The sequence below is a fragment of the Phyllostomus discolor genome, chromosome 13 (assembly GCF_004126475.2).
Source record: "Phyllostomus discolor isolate MPI-MPIP mPhyDis1 chromosome 13, mPhyDis1.pri.v3, whole genome shotgun sequence".
Lineage (NCBI taxonomy): Eukaryota > Metazoa > Chordata > Mammalia > Chiroptera > Phyllostomidae > Phyllostomus > Phyllostomus discolor.
In genome coordinates, this window is record NC_040915.2 from 1,593,406 (window position 1) to 1,609,220 (window position 15,815).

General features: G+C 40.9%; 1 pseudogene; it reads right to left on the minus strand.

Annotated features, from left to right (window-relative positions):
• Window positions 1-404: 404 nt before the first annotated feature.
• Window positions 405-1,109, minus strand: LOC114510373 (annotated as a pseudogene).
• Between the last annotated feature and the right edge of the window lie 14,706 nt (window positions 1,110-15,815).

Here is a 15,815-nt window from a genome sequence, read left to right on the forward strand (position 1 = left end):
TATGATGAAATAGTTATACAAATCACCATAATGCAGAATCAGTGGGAGTCCCGAGCTTGTTTCCTGCAACTAGATGGTCCCATTGGGGGGTGACAGGAGACAAGGACACCCGAAGCGTGTTGCTTATGTCCAGTCTGTTCCGTAATCTCACTGGTTGCTGTCACTGCAGAAAACCCTGCTTCGCAAAGGATGTTGGAAACGGGACCAGGCTCCTTGGTGCCTTTGTGGCAATCACAGGATATTCTGCCTTGACTTTATTTATGTTTTGCCTGCAACAGTCTTTTATTTTATTTTTACCTTTAAGGTGACTGAAAATCTGCACATAGACAAGACCATTAATTCTCCCAATAAACATGCCCTGTCCACACTGCCAAGGTGTCCATCAGATCCACAGTGGGCACATGCTATCCCACGGGTGCATTTTCTCATGACTCTGTGGGGTTATGCTGAATTCTTTTGGAAATACCAGCTTTTCACAAACTGCCTCCTTGATCGGGGAATACTGAGCTACTTCATTGGGCTGCGTGAAGAAGGGTGGCAGAGCATATGTTAAATGAGCAATTTTGCTGTCTCTGTGATATATATTCTCATAATATGCAGGTCTTGTCAGCCTCTGGTAAAATCTCCTGTCACTCAGTCTGATAAGCACTCCATCAATTCTTAAAAAGAAAAAAAGCAACAGCAGGAAAAAGATGGGAGGTGTTACTGTAATTTTCACACTTAGACTGGAAATTTCGTGATTGTGAATTCATCCTCCACCAGGAGAACTTCTTCAAAAAACCTAATCTGTTCCCTGGCTTTCAGTTTCTCTGTATCTATATGATCTGCTATAGGGACAACCTTTAACTTGAGCAATTCTCCAAGTAATGTTCCCTTGTAATCTGTCGTGTAGGTCCCATCCTGTGGTTTAATATCCTCCTTGCAGTGTGGGCCCTCCATCCTGCTTTCCTGTCCCTCTTCTGCACAGGCTACATACCTGGGTGGTTGCTTACACATCTTAAAGCATCTGTAGCATCAAACTCAATCCCAACGCCAGAATGGTGCTGGATTCTTAAAACATTTTCTCCAAACATCATTCTTGGGAGGGATGGCATATGCGACTCACTGGCTCACTTCTCCCAGTCTGCCGACTTCATGAGTGGGTGTCTCAGTAGCTGTCAGCTTCCAGGGCCTGAAGGGGAAGTCCTGACAGCTTCTCTGGATGCTGTGGATCACTGTGGCTGAGGTGGGGCCCATGTAGGCCACGGGGGACACCAGCAGCAGACACCAGCCTCACTCCCCCAACCCCTGACTTTGTTCTGCTCACCTCCTGCTGCACACTCCAGTTCCTAAGAGAGTACGGACTATACCTGTCCATTGTCCTGGGAGTCAGGATGCCTGCTCTAGCTGCTGGCCATCAGGAAGAGCTGGGGAAAGAGACCCCATCCCCGTATGCAGGTACAAACATTCTTTTTTTGTACATAGCAAAACCCTATAAATTATCACAGTACAAAAATAACACTTCCAGAATTTCCGGCCAAGATGGAGGCATAGGTAGACACACTATGCCTCATCGCACAACCAAAATAAGGTCAGCAACAATTTAACAATCAAATCTGACAGAAAACTGAACTGTATGGAAGTTGGACAACCAAGGAGCTAAAATGTACACATTCATCCAGACCAGTAGGAGGGGTGGAGTTGGGCAGATGGGTGGAGAGGGGTGGAGGCACAAAAAGTGGTGTCACCGGCTGAGTAATGCAGTCCGGGTGCAAGACCGCAGCGGGTGGACCCTGGGTGCACAGGAGGCTGGTAGACCCAGCGAGGTGGTGACTGTGAAGCAAGGCACTGCGCAAAAGGTACCTGGCTGTTTGGGCCACATTCATGTGCAGACAAACCAGGCTATATTGGGCAGTGAGGCAGATCACGCAACCCAGGGTCCCAGCCCCAGGAAATAGAACCTTGGGACACTGACTGAAAACACCTGTGGGGGTTGAGGCACAGGGGCAGACTCTCAGCCTCACAAGAGAGTGCGTTGGAGAGACCCTCGGGGTCCTGGTATGTACACAAACCCACTCACATGGGAATTAGCACCAGAAAGGCCCAGTTAGCTTGGGGGAAGCAGCAGAAGGAACTGAAATCTGACAGAGAGCAGAGCAAGTGCCATTGTTCTCTCTTGGACCCTGCCCCCACATACAATATCACAATCCAGCGACTGGGTTGACCTGCCCTGGAGAACACCTAAGGCTCCACCCCTCATACATAACAGTTGAGAGAAGACCCCCGCCCCCCGCAAAAAAAATGGTTCAAACAGAAGTTCAAATCAAAGCCCTAAAGCCAATACTTTAAAGTGACTTAGAGATAGCCAACCTATCAGATATATGGTTCCAAGCACTGGTGGTCAGGATGCTCAGAACTGGTTGAATTTAGTTGCAAATTAGATGAACAAATGAAGGCTATGACAAGAGAAATGAAGGAAAATGCACAGGGAACCAATAGTGATGGGAAGGAAACTGGGACTCAAAACAATAGAGTGGACCAGAAGGAAGAAACAACCAATCAAACAGAAAAGAATGGAGAAATAAGAATTCAAAAAAATGAGGAGAAACTTAGGAACCTCCAGGACATCTCTAAACGTTCCAACATCCAGATTATAGGGGTACCAGAAGGGGAAGAGGAAGAGCAACAAGTGGAAAAGTTATTTGAACAAATAATAAAGGCGAACTTCCCCAATCTGGCAAAGGAAATAGACTTCCAGGAAGTCCAGAAAGCTCAGAGAGCCCCAAAGAAGTTGGACCCAAGGAGGAACACACCAAGGCACATCATAATTACATTAGCCAAGGTAAAAATGAAGGAGAGAATCCTAGAAGCAGCGAGATAAGGGGACAGTAACCTACAAAGGAGTTCCCATCAGACTGTCAGCTGATTTCTCAAAAGAGACCTTGCAGGCAAGAAGGGGCTGGAAAGAAGTATTCCAAGTCATGAAAGGCAAGGACCTATATATCCAAGATTGCTCTATCCAGCAAAGCTTTCATTTAGAATGGAAGGACAGATAAAGTGCTTCCCAGATAAGGTCAAGTTAAAGGAGTTCATCATCACCAAGCCCTTATTTTATGAAATGTTAAAGGGACTTATCTAAGAAAAAGAAGATAAACATGTATTGTAAAAGGACAGCAAACTCACAATTATTAATAATCACACCTAAAACAAAAACAAACTAAGTAATCAACTAGAACAGTAACAGAATCACAGAAATGGAGATCACATGGAGGGTTAGCAACAGGGTAGTGGGAGGAGGAGAGAGGGGGAAAAGGTACAGAGAATAAGTAGCATAGATGGTGGGTAGAAAATAGACAGGGGGAGGGCAAGAATAGTATGAGAAATGTAGAAACTAAAGAACTTATGACACATGGACATGAACTAAAGGGGGGAATGTGGGTGAGAGAGGGTGTGCAGGGTGGAGGGGCATGAAGGGGGGTAATGAGACAACTGTAATAGCATAATCAATAAAATATATTAAAAAGAAAAAATAACACTTCCTAAATATTATGATTGAATATGGAACCATAGTTATATTTTATAATTGAGTTATTAGCTTTTGTAAAACATGTTTGCCTGAATTGGGATATAAATAAGGCTTATACTTTGCTGTTAATTGATAAGCTTCCTAAACCTTGTATATAAATTCACCTTTATCTTCTTACTTATTGTTAATTTTGCAATTTTATTGTTGCTGAAGAAACTGGGTGACTTGTAGCAAAGACTTTCCTATAGTCTGGATTTTGCTGAATACATATCCATGGTGTCATCTTCGTCTAATCCCTGTAATTCCCATAAATTGATTTGATGAGATTGTCCTTTTTTTTGGCAAGATAACCTACATTGGTGGTTGTCTTTATTTTGAGGTTATCAGTGGCCATTAATGAAGATTTCCCATATTTATGCTGTCATTATAGTTTGCAAAATGATACTTTATCTTCCTTCTTCATTTATGAGCTAAAATCCTTGGACAACACCCCACCCCCACACCAAACACACACACCACAAGCTAATTATTGGCAATCTGGATGTCCTGATGTGCAAATTACACAGACAATTTTAAAAAATACAGTATTATTATTTTTATTACCAGTTTTAATAAGCTGGTTTCCTAACATTCTCCTATGTTTACCAAAATATTTTAGGATCATTTGGAACTCCTGAATTTAAACATGTTTGATGTGTTACATTCATGGCAGTCACTATTCATATTGATGCAGATGTCTACTCTTTGGTAATAGAACCTTATCAGTTGATGCCCAAGTCCATGTGTAGTGAGGCCATTTGATTGCAATGCTGTTTTCTGGTGTGATTGCAAGCTCCCAACTTGCCATATATAAATTCTACCACTGACACAGAGCTTATGATTACACCAAATATCTGTGATTTTTGAAAATAGGAAATAGTCTTAGATACCACAATTTCAGGTTTGGCAGTGGTCATCACTATTGCATTGATAGTTATTTCTAACTCTCTTTGGTGGACAGAGTTGACATACACACATTTTAAAGGTACTATACTTCATGAGTTCTAATATTTTTGTTTGATTCTTGCAAATTGTTGTTGGAGAACATAGAAGTTCTGTGTAGAAGGTTTCATACACATTACCTGGTTTCATACACATTACCTCAGGATTACGTCACGTTGCTGAAAAAATTAAGAAAAGGAAAGTTCTTTGCATTTAGGTTTTATCGCATTAAAGACATAGTCAAATTATTTTGTTCTAAAGTCATTTGGAATCATTACAAGACCTTTGACATTAATCAAAATTTCAAAGTGTGATCAACTGTTTAAGAATGTTTGTGTTCTACCTAGCTCAATGTTAAATTTCCAAAAACTCAACACACACACTATCCTTTTAATATAGAGGTTGCCTTTTTAAAACAAGGGTGAAAGTTAACTTTTCATAAAGAAACTAATGATATGCGGGGGGGGACCAGATGTTTGGAAACATGTCTACTATCATGTGATTTTGCTGGCAAAAATAATGTGAGCAAATGATATCTCCAAAGCTTTATGTATGCCTGCTAAACACAGTTAGAAACAATTCTCTAACCTACTTTCTCTTACTAAAAAAAAAGCCCAAAATATGCTTATTATCCTTTTAAAATAAAACATGAACAGCTTTAGATTTATTTTAAGTTAAAATTGCAACAGTATGCTGGCATTTGTGAAAATATATTGAAAAAATATCTGATTTAGTAAACACAAAAGTAACATATTTGTAAAATATTTGTAATAAAAGTAATATACCATTTTCATTTTTGTGTTGTGAGGTGTCATTTTTAGCTCTGGTACTAACTAAACACAAATATTACAGTATAATACACCTATTGCCAGGTCATGAACTTATTAATCACAAAAGTTAGATACAATTTCAAAAACATTGAGGCATATTTACTCACACTATTCTTACTAAAAATATCATTAATATAAAATAATTTCATTATACATTGATGTGGTCAAAATGTGTATATAATTGATAAATTAATTATATTAAAATGTAAGTCATTTACTGTTTCTTTAAAAAATATATTTCATTGATTATGCTATCACAGTTGTCCCATTTTTTCCTCCCCTTTACTCCCCCTCTGTGCTGCCCCACACTGGCACCAGCATTCCCCCACCTTAGTTCATGTCCATGGGTCATACATATAAGTTCTTTGGCTTCTCCATTTCCCATACTATTCTTAACCTTCCCCTGTCTATTTTGTACCTACCAATTACTCTTTTTATTCCCTGGACCTTTTCCCCTTTCTCCCCCCTCCTCACTGATAACCCTCCAAGGGATATCCATTTCTGTAATTCTGTTCCTGTTCTAGTTGTTTGCTTAGTTTTTTGTTTGTTTATTTGTTTGTTTGTTTTTAGGTTCAGTTGTTGATAGTTGTGAGTCTGTTGTCATTTTACTGTTCATATTTTTGATCATCTTCTTTTTCTTAAATCAGCCCCTTTAACATTTTGTATAATAAGTGCTTGGTGATGATGAACTCTTTTAACTTTACGTTATCTGGGAAGCATGTTATCTGCCCTTCCACTCTAAATGAAAGCTTTGCTGGATAGAGCAATCTTGGATGTAGGTCCTTGTCTTTCATGATTTTGAATACTTCTTTCCAGCACCTTCTTGCCTGCAAGGTCTCTTTTGAGAAATGAGCTGATAGTCTGATGGGAACTCCTTTGTAAGTAACTGTTTCCTTTTCTCTTGCTGCTTTTAAGATTCTTTCCTTATCTTTAGTCTTGAGTAATGTAATTATGATGTGCTTTGGTGTGTTCCTCCTTGGGTCCAACTTCTTTGGGACTCTCTGAGCTTCCTGGACTTCCTGGAGGTCTATTTTTTTTTTGTCAGATTGGGGAAGTTCTCCTTTATTATTTGTTCAAATAACTTTTCCATTTCTTGCTCTTCCTCTACTCCTTCTGGTACCCGTATAATTCAGATGTTGGAACGTTTAAGATTGTCCTGGAGATTCCTAAGCCTCTCCTCATTTTTTTTTTTAATTCTTATTTCTTCATTCTGTTCTGATTGAATGTTTATTTCTTCCTTTTGATCCACTCTATTGTTTTGAGTCCCAGTTTCCTTCCTTTCATTGTTGGTTCTCTGTATATTTTTCTTTATTTCACTTTGCAAGCCTTCACTTTTTCCTCTATTTTGAAACCATACTCAGCCATTTCTTTGAGCATCCTGATTACCAGTGTTTTGAACTCTGCATCTGATAGGTTGGCTATCTCTTCATCACTTAGTTCTTTTTCTGGAGTTTGGATCTGTTCTTTCATTTGGGCCATATTTCTTTGTCTCGGCACAGCTGTTACATAGTAAGGGGCAGAGCCTTAGGTATTTGCCAGGGAGGGGCAACCCTCTTTGTTGCGTTGTGGCACTCTATGTGGGGGAAGCGTCAGAGAGGAAACAGTGCTGCTTGCTTGGCTCTCACCCTGCTTTCAATCACTTCTCTCAAATCTCACAAGTGGATTGTGCCCTTTCAGGTGCTGATTCCTGGGTTGGAGGATTTATGTACATTCTAGGCCCTGTGGGCTTCTCTAACAGACTGTCCTGTGGACTGATAGCTTCTCCTGCCTTCACAACCCCCACAGAATTTACAGCCAGAGGTTTTGAGTCTTTAGTTTCCCATGCTGAAACCCTGGGTTGTGTGGTCTGTTTCACTCCCCAGTTGTTCCTCCTGGCTTATTTACATGCAAATATGGGACCACCAGATCCACCAGCCACTGCCTTGCCCACCCAGTCCTCTGCCTTGCTGCACATCCTCTCCACCCAGCTATCTGTCTGAGCCCCTCCGACCAGTCTGGATGAATGTTTGTTTAACTCCTTGGTTGCTGGAGTTCCATGCAGTTTGATTTTCTGGCAGCTCTGGTGGTTTATTTTTTTTTAATTAATTAATTTATTTTTAGAGAGAGGACAAGGGAAGGATAAAAAGAGGGAAAGAAACATCAATGTGTGGTAGCCTTTCACACACTGCCTACTGGGGACCTGGCCAGCAACCCAGACATGTGCCCTGATTGGGAATCGAACCAGTGTCCCTTTGGTTCCTAGGCCCATGCTCAATCCACTGATCTATACCATCCAGGGCTGTTTATTGTTTTAAATTGGTTGTTATCCTTCTTTTGCTTGTGTGGGGAAGTGAAGCATTTCTACCTATACCTTCATCTTGGCCAGAACTACTTAATTGCATTTTTTTATACCAATAATGAACTACCTGAAAAGAATCTAAGAAAACAGTCCCATTCACAATTGCTTCAAAAAGAATAAGTGGTTGCTCAATAAGTTGATTACAGTGCCATCCCAACATGCCAAGGTTGTGGGTTTGATTCTTAATCAGGACACATACAAGAAATAACCAATGAATGCATAAACATGTGAAACGACAATTGATGCTTCTCTCTCTCTTCCCCCTTCTTCTTTTTCTAAAATCAATAAATGAAGATAATAAATGGATAAATATATAAATAAGAATAAAATACCTAGGAGTAAATTTAATCAAGGATGTAAAAGATCTGTACTCAGAAAATTTTAAGACACTAAAGAAAGAAATTGAAGAAGACACAAATAATTGGAAGCATATACTGTGTTCATGGATAGAAATATTAACATCATTAAAATGTCCATACTACCCAAAGTGATCTATATATTCAACACAATTCCTATCAAGATACCAATGATGTATTTCACAGAACCAGAACAAATATTCCAAAAATTTGTATGAAACCACGAAAGATCCCAAATATCTAGAGCAATGTTGAGAAAGAAAAACAAAGTTGGTAGAATCACACTACCTGATACCAAACTATATTACAAAGCCATTGTAATCAAAACAGCACAGTATTGGCATAAAAACAGACATAAAGGTCAATGGAACAGAATAGAGAACCAAGAATGCCTTTATAGTCAGTTAATATTCGACAAAAAAGGCAAAAAACATACAATATGGTAAAGGTAGTCTATTCAATAAATGGTGTTGGGAAAACTGAATACATGAAAAAATTGCAATGATAACACCTCATATCATACACAAGAATAAACTCAAAATATATTCAAGATTTAAATGTTATATTTGAAACCATAAAGATCCTAGAAGAAACAATACACAGTAAAATCTTGAACATTTATTGTAGCAATATTTTTTTCTGATATATCTCCTTGGGCAAGGGAAATGAAAGAAAAAGTAAACAAATATTATTACATAAAACTAAAAAGGTTTTGCACAGCAAAGGAAATCATCAACAAGATGAAAATAGAACTCATTAAATGGGAGAACATATTCACTGATGCATCTGATCAGGGGGTAACCGAAAATTTTAAAGAACTTATAAAACAACACAAAAAAACTCCAAACAATATGATTTAAAAAATGTGCCACAGAGATAAATAGACATTTCTGTAAAGATGATGTACAGATGACCGATAGACATATGAAATGATGCTCAATAGTACTATCATCAGAGAAATGAAAATTAAAACCACAATGAGATATCACTTAATATCTTTCAGGATGGTCATTATCAATAAATCAACAAATAAGTTCTGGCAAGGATGTGGAGAAAAGGGACCCCTCATGCACTGTTGGTGGGAATGTGGACTGGTGCAGCTACTGTGGAAAGCAGTATAGAGTTATTCCAAAAAATTAAAAATGGAAGGATTTTGTGACCCAGTGATTCCACTTCTGGGATATATATGAAGAAACTGAAAACACTGATTTGAAAGAATATATGCACCCCTGTGCTCAATGCAGTGTTATCTATAATCACCAAGATTTGTAAGCTGCCCAAGTGTCCATCAGTAGATGGATGAATAAAAAAAGCTGTGGTACATTTACCCAATGGAATACTCCTTGGCCATAAAAAGGAAGTAGATTTTACTTACCTATTGGAACAGCATGGGTGGGCCTAGAGGGTATGATGCCAAGTGAAATAAGCCAGTCGGAGAAAGACAAATACCATATGATTTACCTAAATGTGAAATCTAACAAACAAAATAAACTAACAAGCAAAATAGACTCATAGAGAGCAGACTGACAGCTCTGGAGGGTTGTTGGGGAAAGTGATTGAGCAAAGGAAGAAAAAAAATGAGAAAAAACCTGACGGACATGGACAACAGTGTAGTGATTGCCTGGGAAATGGTTGCGGGGAGGGAGAGAAGGGTAAAGGGAGGATAAATGGTGATGGAAGGAGACTGACTTAGGGTGGTAAACACACATACAGGGTACAGATGCTGTGTCGTGGAATCACACACCTAAAACCTACATAATTTAGTTCCAGGGTCACTGCAATAAATTCAATGAAAAGGAAATAAATAAATAAATAAATAAATAGCAGTGAAATGGTAGCTGTATACAAGCTAAGGAAAGAACCTGAAGGAAACCAACTCTACCCACACCTTCATCTTGGACTTCTAGCCTACAGAACTGTGAGAGAATATATTTCTGTTGAAGTTACCCAGTCTGTTGTATTTACTTACAGTAGCACTAGCAAACTAATACAGATTTGGATAAGAAATGAAGTATTTGGAGATGAATATAACAAAATGCATTCATGACTTGTGTGTTGAAACCCTAAACATTGCAGAGATCATTTTTAAAATGTTCTTAAATGGAAAAAATATGCTACCTATATTTGTTACCATGACAGTATTCTCTACATTGATCTAAGTTCAATTTTAATAAAAATTCTTTCAAGTTATTTGGAAATTGATAAGATGATTAAAAACTCTTATGCCCTGGCTGGGTAACCCACCCGGTTAGTATTATCCTGATATGCCAAGGTTGCAGGTTTGATCCCCAGTCAGGGCACATACAGGAAACAACCAATGAATGCATAGATAAGTGGGACAACAAATCCATCTCCCTCTCTCTCTCTCTCTCTCCCCTTCCTTTTTTCTCAAAAATCAATGGAGCAAAACTGTTATGATGGTGGTCCATGAAGCTGACTGTCCTGTGATTTTTACCAAATGCCACCATGATGTGAAAAAATGAAGAGGATGAAATTCTAATCTAAACACCAACTCTATGATGAATGTGGGAGAGTGTCCCCAAGAGGCTGCAAGATGATAGAAAGAAGATATGGGCATCTTGGAGGCTTTATCATCCAGGGTATCTGGCGAGGCAATAATGGAAACAAAAATAATGAGCAAATAAAGGGAAATCAATGTCTGTTCTAGCAGATGAGGAGAACATTATGTGATCAGGAGCTGAAAATGTGCCCCACTTTATCCCAGCAACTGAGAGGACCCTGCTGGGTTTCATCATGACGTGGCTTCCGAGAGGAGCTGAGCACTCTTCCATGCCATGGACATCGCCCGAGGGCCTAGTGGTGTCATAAATTAGGAGATTCTTGGAACTTTCTACCCTGGTGTCTCTGGTCACTAGTGACAATGAAGGGCAGTTATCCTCCCTGGGGGCTGGCTTAAGCCCAGGGAGGAAGTAAAGGAAAGATCAATGGGACATTTCGTGGCTCAAGGCCTTAAACAAGACCATGTACTGATCCCCAAGTCAGAGGACTCGAGTCATTTAGTGCCCCTTTCTGCTGAAGCTGAACTGAGGTTATTAGACTCAGTTTAAAGAGTAATGGGAGCAGACCTACACGTAAATTGTTACATCCTTTAGAAGCAAATGAATGTCTTACCATCAATAGTCACATGCATATAAGAATAATTAAAATGTTGCTGCAGAGTTTATTCTAATGAGCCCCAGAGAGAGCTCACCTTCTGTGTCACTGGAGGAAAGGGCAGTGGCAGCAGCTCTCAGGCCCAAGGTGGGGGGAGTTAAGGGCAAGGTCTCCCAGGCTTTAGCATCCCAGAGCTAAATGTAAGCAGAGCGGACAGTGACCTGCTGGGAGAGCCCCTTGGAGTCTGTGAAGGTCCACTTGTGACCGTTTTCAAAGCCCTGCCCCTTCTTCAGGAAAGAACTGTGTGAGGCACAGGACACCAAAACACGTTTTTCCACCTAGAAATTGAAGACTGCACAAAGCAAACAAATACCGGTGTGTAGAGGACAGCGATGCTCAGTCAGCACTATCGTAAGTTTGAATGGAGTGGGAGGAGACTTCAAACGGGAATCTGGGGCACATGGGAAAACTAGTTGCAGCGAGCGTTCTAGTTCTTTCTATGACTTGAAAACAGAGCTTTTTTAAACGGAGATTTTGGAGGGAAGTCCTAAATTACTTAGCTATTTCATTTTCACTTCCTCACCAAAAAATTATTTTGAAATCTAAAATAAATGTATTTGTATTCTGGAGAGCTTTCTCGTCAGTAGTTTTCTGTAAATGCTATTCTTCTTGCCTCTACTTAACGCTGAAATGCTACCGAGACTGCGCAGGCTCCAGTAGCTCTGTCCTCTCTTTCCCTCGCTCTCTCCCTTCTTTCCACCCTCCCCCTCCCGTTTCCGCCAACAGTGACAGAGTCCTGCTACTGTGATCTAGAAATAGTTCGGAAATGTGTAAGCCGAACCCCACTGAATTCTAAGGCTCTCCCACAGAACCTCCTTATTTTACGGCTGTTCCATGCACTGTTAACATTTCAAAAAGTTTTGAAAGCTCACTTGGGACACAGCTTGTGGATTTTTATTCAGTTGTGTGGAATTGCTGTGGGCAAGCGCATCACAATACACCAAAGGTTTATCATGTTATCGACATTAGCTGGAGAGCGAAGCACACAGAGCTTTCACCTACTTCACACATAATCCCAGGCACAGTAGGCGGAGGGGAGAAGAACCTACTGAGGCACACGGGTTGGCTGAGCAGAATCCCCCGGCAGAGGGTTGGTGCGTTTGGACCCGGCTCTTTGGGGCCTGTAGACGGTGCTGCAAGTCCCCACTCAGCCCGGGCACCAGCACAGGCTGCAAACGCACCGCCGCCCCAGCTAGGGCTGGGTGTGACCTTGGAGTTAGGCTCTTCAGTACTGCTCTGAGAGCAGGGCCAGGGCTGCCTTTCTCTAGCAAAGGGACCCAAAGTTGGCAAAACTCAATGCAATCGCCTCTTCTTAGGGGCCTTTTGAACCTGACGTGACTGGTTATCTCACTCCACAGAAAGCCTCCTGCGCCGGGCTGGGTGGGTGGGTGCTGTGAAGGTGGGCGATAGGAACGCTCCCACAGACACGCTTGGTCAGCCTCCGCGACACTGACACGGAGGGAGGCAGAGGAAACAACACGAAGCGTGCTGACGCTCGCAGTGTGGTCTCCCCTGCTCCACGTGGAAGGTGCTTTCTCCCACCAGGAGTTGTCCCCTCTGTGTTCTTCTTTCTCCTGCAGTAAAGTGGGACTCTCTCTGCCTCCCTGCCCTCATTGTCCTCATCTTCCTTCCTCGTTTTTTTAACTTGCTCCCTCTATCCTGTTTCTGTCTCTCTTCCTTTTGCATTTCTTCATTCTGTCTGTATCTTTGAATTTCTGTAGTAGTACACTGCTCAAGATAAATCATTGTAAGCCATTGCTCAGCATAATAAATGATGAGGTTTTCCCTAAGATGTTATCACCAGCACACAGAAGGATTATGTTCAGTGTGCTTACTTGCTCCCTAATCTCGTCTGTTCCCTCTGCTCCTGCTGCTCTTTTTACTTGGTGCCACGTAAGCTGCTTATAAGGGGTTGTCACTGGTTCCTCAGTCTCTGCGGTCACTCTCTGAAACACATGATGTTGTTTCTCACCTCCTTTTGCTTGAAACTCTCCCCCAACTTCCTGCCTTTTTGCACTGACCTGGGTAACCACGTCTGTCCAGCTTTCTTCCCTTACAGTTCCTTCCATATAGGTCTACGTTTTCACCGCCCTTCTCCCTCTCTTCTCATTACAATGTGGCGCAAGGTCTGCTGGACCCTCTTTGGGTCAGTCACAGGCCACAAGAGCTGCGTACCTTTATCCACAAAGTGGGGGCAGGCAGAACTCATTCTTAGGAAATAACTAGATGTTTGGCAGAACAGGCATGTAAACATGTGCTACCATGCTTGGAATGATGAGGATGTTTTTCCTTAACAAAGCATCTGTGACACTCTAGTCTGATTTACAAATCACACCTGGAAGCGGCGTGAGGAGTGTGTGTGTGTGTGTGTATGTGTGTCGTCCATGTCCTGTTGTGGTGCTATGTGTGTGGTTGTATGTGGTGGGAAGTGTGTGTCCATGTGTGTGTGTGTATGGATGAGAGCTGACTCAGACGTCCAGCTTGGTTCTTCACTGTTAGCTTCTAATCTTCTTAAACCTCCTGAAACCAAATATATTTTCAGCTCACTTTCTCATTATCTTTTGTCCCTTCTCTATTATGTAACTTTTTTCTACCCTTAATAAAAATAAAATAAATATAATACCTAATTTTTTTCTTTGAGATGCTCTTTTTTTCTTGCCACTTATTTTATGTCTGCTACTAATGTATTACCTTAAAAACATGACTATTTCCCATTAGTACACTATTTAGAGTTAAGTGGCTTCAAACAATTTCTTCTCTATCAGATGAAAATAGAAAATATTAGCTTTGGGGATTTTGTAAATTGAACTTATTTTAGGTAGAATCATAATATTAAAATGCAATGAGTTTCATACCAAAAATGCTAATAATTGTGTTTGATTATTAAAAATATTGATAATTATATGTAATTGTAAAACCATTAAGTGTGGCTTTTAGATGTTAAAATAAATAGTGTTTTTTAAAAAGATTTTATTTATTTATTTTTAGAGAGAGGGGAAGGGAAGAAGAGAGAGAGGGAAAGAAACATCAATGTGTGGTTGCTTCCCATGAGTCCTCCAGTGGGGACCTCGCCCCCAACCCAGGCATGTGTCCTGACTGGAATTGAACCAGCAACCCTTGGGTTCGAGGGCCCGCGCTCAATCCACTGAACCACAACAGCCAGGGCTAAATAGTGATTTTATTAATAAAAAATAAGTCTACATTGTGAGAAGGAAGCAGCCCTGGTGAAACCACATTTTTACATTTCATGCACTTTTTAGAATTACAGATTGATAAGAGATCAACAAAATGCAACTTGCCAGAAGCTGTGGCACTGTTACTTCGGAGGATGCAGAAAGCACATAGAGAATCCAGGAAAGGACAGGGCCTAACTCAGGAGGAGGAGAGGAAGAGTGGAGGAGCTCTAGTGCAGGTGCTGGGGGGGTGTGGTTGGGGGAGGGGGTTGCTTTCCAAGTCTAGTTATGGCCGCAGAGACAAGAATTAATGTCTGCTCAAGCTCAGCTGCACAAATGCTGAGTGGGCCTTGGGGCACTACTACGAGGCCCTGAAATTAAACTGAAGGCTTTCCCTAGGCGGGACAGTCTCAGGATGAAGGTTATGAAACTCCATTCCATTTAGTTTTTACAAGAAACTCGAAGGTGTGGCAGCATTGCACATACACATGATCTTTGGGGACACAGGCAATAGTGCAGCAAAACTAGGCTCAGGGCCAGGATACCCAGAAACCTGGCAAGAACAGTGGGACCTAGTAAGAAAGGCACCAATGCGGGAGTCCGCACAGGTTCTGTAGTTCGCGCCCACTTAGAGCCCTGTGCCTGGGAGGCTGAGGTGCACTTACAGAGGCCAGAGATGATTGTGTTTTCTTACCTTAAGGTGCTTACAGGAAGAGCCACAAATATTAGAGAGGAAGGAGGCTGCATGGGAATGAAGAAGTTAATTAAATGATGCTAAAGAAAAATCAAAGAGAAGTTCTAGAAACAAAGAGGATCTGAAGGAGGAAAACACACCCAAAGACTTCCTCATGCTGGCGTGACCCTGGGTGACCCTGGACAATAAGCCCTTAAAGGTCAGAGGACATGGCTTCCTTCATTAGATGCATAGCACATTGCTAATATTTGCTGGTTCTTGCCATTAATTAACTCCTTTTTAGTGTTACATGCCCATGACTTGGACGGTCTCAAGTTTTGCTCTTTCCATAAAAAATGGCACCACTTATAAACCAATTAATCAAAATTACCAGAGTAGCTTTCTGTTTTTTGTATGCTGCACTAAATATCTGCACTAGAAAAGCAACAACAACATCCTCTGACATTTGCAACAAAGAATTTCTTTTTTTTTTTTTTTTAGTGAAAAGACAAGGAGCAACCTTAATGTCCTCCAGTAGGAACTGAATAAAAAATTAGAGTATCATCTCATAATCATGATTATTTAAACAGATTGAAATATGCAGTGAGTGGGAAATGAGTCCATGACATCTAATTCACAAGAAAATTTACAATGACTAGGATAATACTTATGCATGAAAAGTGCACCTGAGCCCCCGACAGTGTGGCTCAGTTGGTTAGAATGTTGTCCTGCAAAAGAAAGGTCACAGGTCCAATTCCCGGCCAGGGCACAGGCCTAGATTGCAG